This window comes from Bidens hawaiensis, unplaced genomic scaffold (genome assembly GCF_021521415.1).
Source record: "Bidens hawaiensis isolate Kalapana, Puna unplaced genomic scaffold, B.hawaiensis_p1.1 tig00029652_1, whole genome shotgun sequence".
In the NCBI taxonomy this organism is placed as follows: domain Eukaryota; kingdom Viridiplantae; phylum Streptophyta; class Magnoliopsida; order Asterales; family Asteraceae; genus Bidens; species Bidens hawaiensis.
In genome coordinates, this window is record NW_027494918.1 from 24,864 (window position 1) to 31,728 (window position 6,865).

General features: G+C 32.8%; 1 pseudogene; it reads right to left on the reverse strand.

Moving 5' to 3' along the window:
• Nucleotides 1-3,827: 3,827 nt before the first annotated feature.
• Nucleotides 3,828-5,606, reverse strand: LOC143579289 (RING-H2 finger protein ATL46 pseudogene; annotated as a pseudogene).
• Nucleotides 5,607-6,865: the final 1,259 nt, after the last annotated feature.

Consider the following 6,865-nt stretch of genomic DNA (forward strand, 5'->3'; position numbering starts at 1 on the left):
GCACATAGCACTCAATCATCGGGACACCGGCTGATCGGTGCATGTACCCTTGTCTTTCGGCTATCAACGCCACTACATGATGCCTGATTAACCGTCCGTCACTTTTAACGTTATTTTCACGAGATTAGTAAAATAACGTCAAAATTAGTGCAATTTCACTTTTGCCCACCCGAGGGTTCACACATATAATACAATAATTGTTTAACGTACATTATGTACAAAAATACTTATATTTCATGAAATCAATCCATGAAATCACATCACAAGATCTCGAAATCGTCAATACATATGGTTCACCGAGATAAACAGTTTTGGGTCGTTAATCGATCAATTTTTTTTACCTTTCACGAAAACCATTTTTGAGCGTTTTAGTTTGGCTGAGCGTTTTAGTATTTTTGCCTTTGAACGTTTCGCGTACCTATCGTACGTTAAGCAGTAATTGTACAGTAACTTCGCCCTATTATTAAAGGCAAGTGATGAACTTTCATTTCTCAAACTTTTGTCCCAAACTTTCGAGTGATGAAGTTTCGTTTCTTAAACTTTTGCCCCAAACTTTCGAGTGATGAAGTTTCAGTTCTTGAACTTTTGCCCCAAACTTTTTATGCCTTTAACTTTGACACCATAGTTTATAGTTTTATGCATTCTTCTCCAGCATTCTTTTAGGCAACATGCCAAGTTAAGTTTATCAAACTTTGCCACACAAGTTTAATGAATATACCTTTTGTCCCTCTACTTTAGTTAACCAACTTTAGTTTATTAACCTTTTGTCACACAAGTTTAACAAATATACTTTTTGGTTCCTCTACTTTAATTACCAATTTTAGTTAATTAAACTTTTGCCACAAAAGCTTCACACATATACGTTTTGACCCTTCAATTTCGGTTATGAAACTTTTGTTCTTTCAACTTGTATTTTTACCTTTTGGCCCTTCAACATTGGTAACGAAATTTCCACAATATTGTATCATAACAAATTGAACCGACACTGATCGAATTCTCGCCTCAACACGAGCTAGCTTTCGAATATGTAATGCATTTAAACCTTCCAGCAGCAATACACGGATAGAAATACTTGGTTTATATTATAACATTAATATACTATTAAAGTGATATACTATTGTATTTTTTTGTGAGCATGAGAGTGCGTGAGAATGACATGATGTTTTATTAATTTTATATAATAAGGTTGCTTTCTAACTATATATATATATGTCTATGGATTATGTAACAAGTTGATTCTTTTGGGGAGAAGGATCAAGACTTTTGTTGACTAGAAAAAGTTCTTTTATTATTAATTAATTGGTGTCCCCAACATCTTTCACATGTATTGTTGAAACGTAGTGTTCAAAAACTAACATAAATGAATGATTAACTATGATTTGGATACACTTAAAAAGTTAGAACCCTGGTAACCCTAACCGGTTCATACTAAATTATTTTAGACAGTTAAAAGATAGACGAAACTTATCGGGTGATCCATTCAGATGATAATTCAATCTAGTTGATTCAACAAAAAACACGTTTTATTTTTGGACAAATTGTGTTTCGCTGAAGATTGATTAAACATTGGCAAATCCTAAGTCCTCCGTCGCTATAACAGACATCTCTTGACCAATCAACACACACACTACTAGTTTTGAATGCCCCCCATAAATCATGAGCTTCAAGGCCAGGTGTATGACCAAAGATTGACCTAGCGATAATAAAGTGTTGGATAAGGCTTTGTCTTTTCAAATGATGAAAGTTTAAGTCTGTCTAAAACATGTGTAACTTATGAGTAGAGTTAGTGTTTGTGTGTGTTGTCGTCCTAAAAACAGGTCGGGTTTACATACAAAAATTTTAGCTAAAGCTTTAGACCTTAATTTTTAAAGACCATCAATATTTAAAGAAAAAGAACTTTGTTTTTTTATGTCATACACAAACGTAAACTAAAGTATAATGTTTTTTTCTAAGTATAGACTATATACTAAAAGGTGGGTCTCAAACTCTCAATTAAGGTACTTGTGGCAATGAAGAATTACTTAAAAGTATCCTATTCACATCCACCCATTCAAATAAGGACAATTCATTTTTTTTACATTAAAGTATTCAAAAAGTTTGTCACATTGGTAGGGGTGGTATTTCATACATACCAAACTATCTTAATGCGTTTCAACTTTCAACCAATCACACACGCACACAATCAATTACTCATCTTTTGAATATTAGGGTTCATGAAACCGATTTCTTTTGGAGATGTGGGAGATAAAACCGATGGAAAACCCGAAGGGTGCGCCCTAGTACTCTTATTACAACAAGAAGTAACAAATTTATTAAAAAAAACAACAATTTACTTAAAGATTTTTTTTAAAAAATTATAGTACTTTTTTAGCCTTTTGAAGCCACACAAGGCACACCTCCTCATTACCATTGTTATTATTAATAAAGTTTGTGGTCTCAAAATATAAGATGTGTAGGGTCATTTCACATAAGGGCCAAAATAGAAGCTAGTGGCTAAAGAAATTATTTCATGTCATAATATTATTATATGACCCACAACAAGTCATGGGAGGCATGAATTGTTTGTTTGTCAACCCTTGTGTTAAATCATCAATAGCTCTCATCACATACCCCTCACTCTCCCCTTTTCATGGATCCCACATCATAATTACACACTCACTCAAAAACAAAATAATATTGAATTATGAAAACAAAATAACATGTACCATCAATAAGCCTGGGAACATGTAATCATGGTATTTCCAAGACATGAATAAGATTGGTTTGTTTCAAAATTCTTGAATCCCATATTATAGTTATGTATGATGAGATATATAGTGTTTTTTTGCTCGCGTACGTAAAACGGATTGGGTAAAAGTCTGCTAATAAAATTACACAAGTCGGGCTTGGAATCTCTCAATTTGAAATTATGCTTAAATAAAAGGATTCATACTACGATACAGTCAAAATAATATTCAAATAGATACCTATTATGCTGATATAAATAAAGTTATCAACAAAAACAACTATCTATTCGTTTTTTTTTTCATTTAAGTATCTTTGTCCAATTTCATTATAGGATAACAACTACTCTTTTCACTACAAGAAAACATGAGTATAACCGATAAAAACCCTTAGAAGAAGGCTATCACCGACGGATTTCCAACAAACTTGTTCATCAGTTATACCCCACTTTTATTGTAGTGTTTTCAACCTAGTCGCTCTCTTTCAATCTTGGAAATTTTTTTATAAGCCAAGTTGAGCAAGTCCTCCCCTTAGCGTGAGCCTTTCTATGGCTACTCACTAACTTACAACAATACATTGTTTAGAAAGATCTTTTTATATTAATAGTAAGTATTTTACTTAATGATCTAATTCTAAAAGACATGAAATGTCTTTAAAGTCTAGTAAAAAGTTTGAAGTTGCTTGTTTTAATCTCCTCATGCAAAAATGATGCAAAAAGTAATAATCAGATAAACACATCTACTCCACGTTTAGACAAAGACACAAAACGCTCATAATGAAAACAAATCGACCAAACTCAAAACATATACAATAATCAGACATCTAAAGTGAAAGGTCTTAAACATATACCAACCACATTAAAAAGGCGCGAAACACTAAATAAAAGGTAAAGGTTATGAGTACATGTTGCAATCTTTAACAAAGTAAATCATGAAAAGTAAAGAAGAATCATTCATATAAATGATAAAACATGAAACCAAGAACTATTGACTATTGTAAATGGTCAACTATTACTATTACTTGCATTTATCAAAGGTAATGTAACATAGTAACATACCGTTTGGTTCATTCAGATATGAATGAGCCTCTGTTCCATTCAGCAACAACAGTCCGAATGATTCAGACCCAATTTTAATCATTCAAATGTTATTCTGTGTAAACCAAACAGCCTGAAGTCTGAATAAATCAAATATAAACATACTAACATCAACATATGAGTTACCTATTATGTGTAATACAATGAATTTGACCTTTTTGATGATTTTGATCTTTCTTTGACCAAAGCCAAATCTTGGAAACTGAAAAGCTCTCACCTTTGCTTCTATTGCTAATCTTTTTCCCATCATCAAGTGAACTATTGATCCCTTTTTCTTTAATACCAAAACTACCCCTACTACTACTATTCCCCTTATTAGCATCAAATTCCACTTTCAAATCAAGATTTCTCACCACATATTCATAACTTCCCATTGAATAACATCTTCTTGCATCAAAGTTACTATTACTTGTCTCTCCAACTTCCTTTTCATCCCTTTTACCACCACCATTTGTTGCTCTAAACTTTCCAAGTCTCACTGACAACACCCTCTTTTCATTACAAATACTACCCTCATTTTTACCAAAATTCCCAAAATACCCTTGACCACCATCACCACCATCTTCTTCTATTTCACAACCAAACTCAAAAACTGGATTCTCAACATTAAAACCAGGTGTAAAAAGTGTACCTCTACATAAAGGACATGTGGAATTTGACAACAACCAAGTGTCAATACAATGCATATGGAAAGCATGGCTGCATAAAGGCAATAACCTTAACTTATCCTTTTGTGTAAACTCACATAAGCAAACAGCACAGTCAAAAGGCTCCTTTAATCCCATTAACTCTTTGTAAGAAAACACTGGGAGTGCATCAATGAAAGCTTGATCTAAACCAGAATCATGTAGAGTAAAAAGCTGCTGTAATTGTCTTTGATATGCATCACCATCACCATCATTAATATTAATATTATTATTATTATTAACACCATTTTCTTGAAATCTTGAAGATAAAGATGACAACTTTTTCTTTTTTATTAAATACCTTATAAGTAAATGAAGCAACCCACATATGAAAAACATGAAAGCTATCACTATTACAATGTTTCTTGCAAAAAGCAAAGTGGAGTTGGTTTTTGATACTGTTGGAGGAGGGTTAACATTAACAGGTGGGGGTGAAGGATAAGATGAAAGCAGGCGCATTTTAGCAAGATTTAGACAGCTTCAAGAACCATGAAAATTTAGTATATGCTTTCAAAAAGTGTAGACTTTAAATTAAAAAAAATTAAAAAAAGTTATTTTTATTTGATTATTTTAATATTTGATCCAAACCCAGATCATGAAATTATTAAACAATCAAGAAAACCAGCTAAAAGTTGTGTTTACAAGACACCCACTTGAATCTTGCTAACAAAATGTAATAAAAATCAAATGTTGATAAAACCCACCTCATGAAATTAATAAAAAAACATAGAAAAACAGCTCAAATTCAATAAAAATCAGATTTTGATCCAAACCCACCTCATGAAATTAATAAAAAGCCAAGAAAAACAGCTAAAATGCAATAAAAATCAGATTTTGATCCAACCCACCTCATGAAATTAATAAAAAACCAAAAACAGCTAAAAGTTGTAATTACAAGAACCCCACTTGAATCTTGCTAACAAAATGTAATAAAAATCAGATTTTGATTCAAGAAAACACATGGGTTTGTTAACAAAATCAAGAAAAAGTGACAAAAAGTTAATAAAGATTCAAGATTTTGTATACCCACCTCGGAATCTCAGAAAAAACATTAATATCTGCTAAATCAGAGGCTAAAGACACTTGCTTGATGAGTTGAAACTGTTACAGATATGGTGGTTAGTAAATATAGAGAGAGAGAGGTGTTTTAATGTGTTGATGGGTGAGGACTGAAATGGGATTTTATAATGGCAAGGGTATATTGGTAATTTACTTCAAAAAATAAAAGCTTTTTTAAGGTATTTTTTAATAATTTAATGTATAAATCAGTCACCAACAACTCAAGAAGGCAGAGGGGCCCAATAGGGCTTTTGTTGAAATCTTGGTGAAAGTCAAATTAGCAAATTTAGTAAAAGTTTGTTTCCTTGAAAACCTCACTTGAACCACTCATAATTTGCATCATTATTATTGTTTTAAAGTTGATTTAACTTTATATATTTAAAAATATAAATTTTGTATATAACTATATGGTTATGATTATTTAAGAGTTAAAAGAATCATTTTTAAGTACTTAATTCCATGCTAGACACCATGTAACTTAATACTAATTGGGAGTTGGGACAACGATGAAAGATGTTTAAGTTTAATGTTAGGGTGCATAGGGCGCAGGAACCCATACTCTCTTTCACTTGAGTTACACAAACAACCCCACAAATTCTAATACGGTACGAACTCATATTATAATGAACCGAACCAATACCAACCGAGTTGTTATCGTAACGTGCGGGTTTAATGCAATTACTTTGGTTATGCGATTCAATTTTCGAGTTACCTTGAACTATTTTGGGCCTATTTTTTCTAAACTTATTCAACTCGGGGCCTACTTTATTTTATTTTGGGCCTACAAACTTAAATATAATTTGGGCCTATATTCACACAAAGCAACATCGTTTCTACCAATAATAATATTATTATGCCCCCAAACCCTGTGGAAAGTCTTCGTTACATGTCGTCGTTCTCATCGCTTAACTAGTTTGAGCCCAACCGCCGCCATTGTCCGCCACTTAACCGGTTTGAGCCCAACCATTTTTTCTAAACAGTGGGTCGGGTTATAAACTGTTTGGGCGGCCCGAAATTGGTTTTTTGTATAAACTCATTCTCCTTTGGGCCTATAAACTTAAATCTAGTTTGGGCCTCTTATTGGGCCTACATTCACACAAAACGGCACCATTTCGACGTATAACATTATTACCATGCCACCATAATAAACCCTCCCAAACCCTGTGGCGATTCTCCGATGCACGCAGTCGCTTAACGAGTTTGAGCCAAACCGGATTTTCAAAGTAATGGGTCGGGCTATAAACCGAACTAGTTTCTTGTAAACTTATTCCACTTTGGGCCTACAAACTTTAAAACCAAC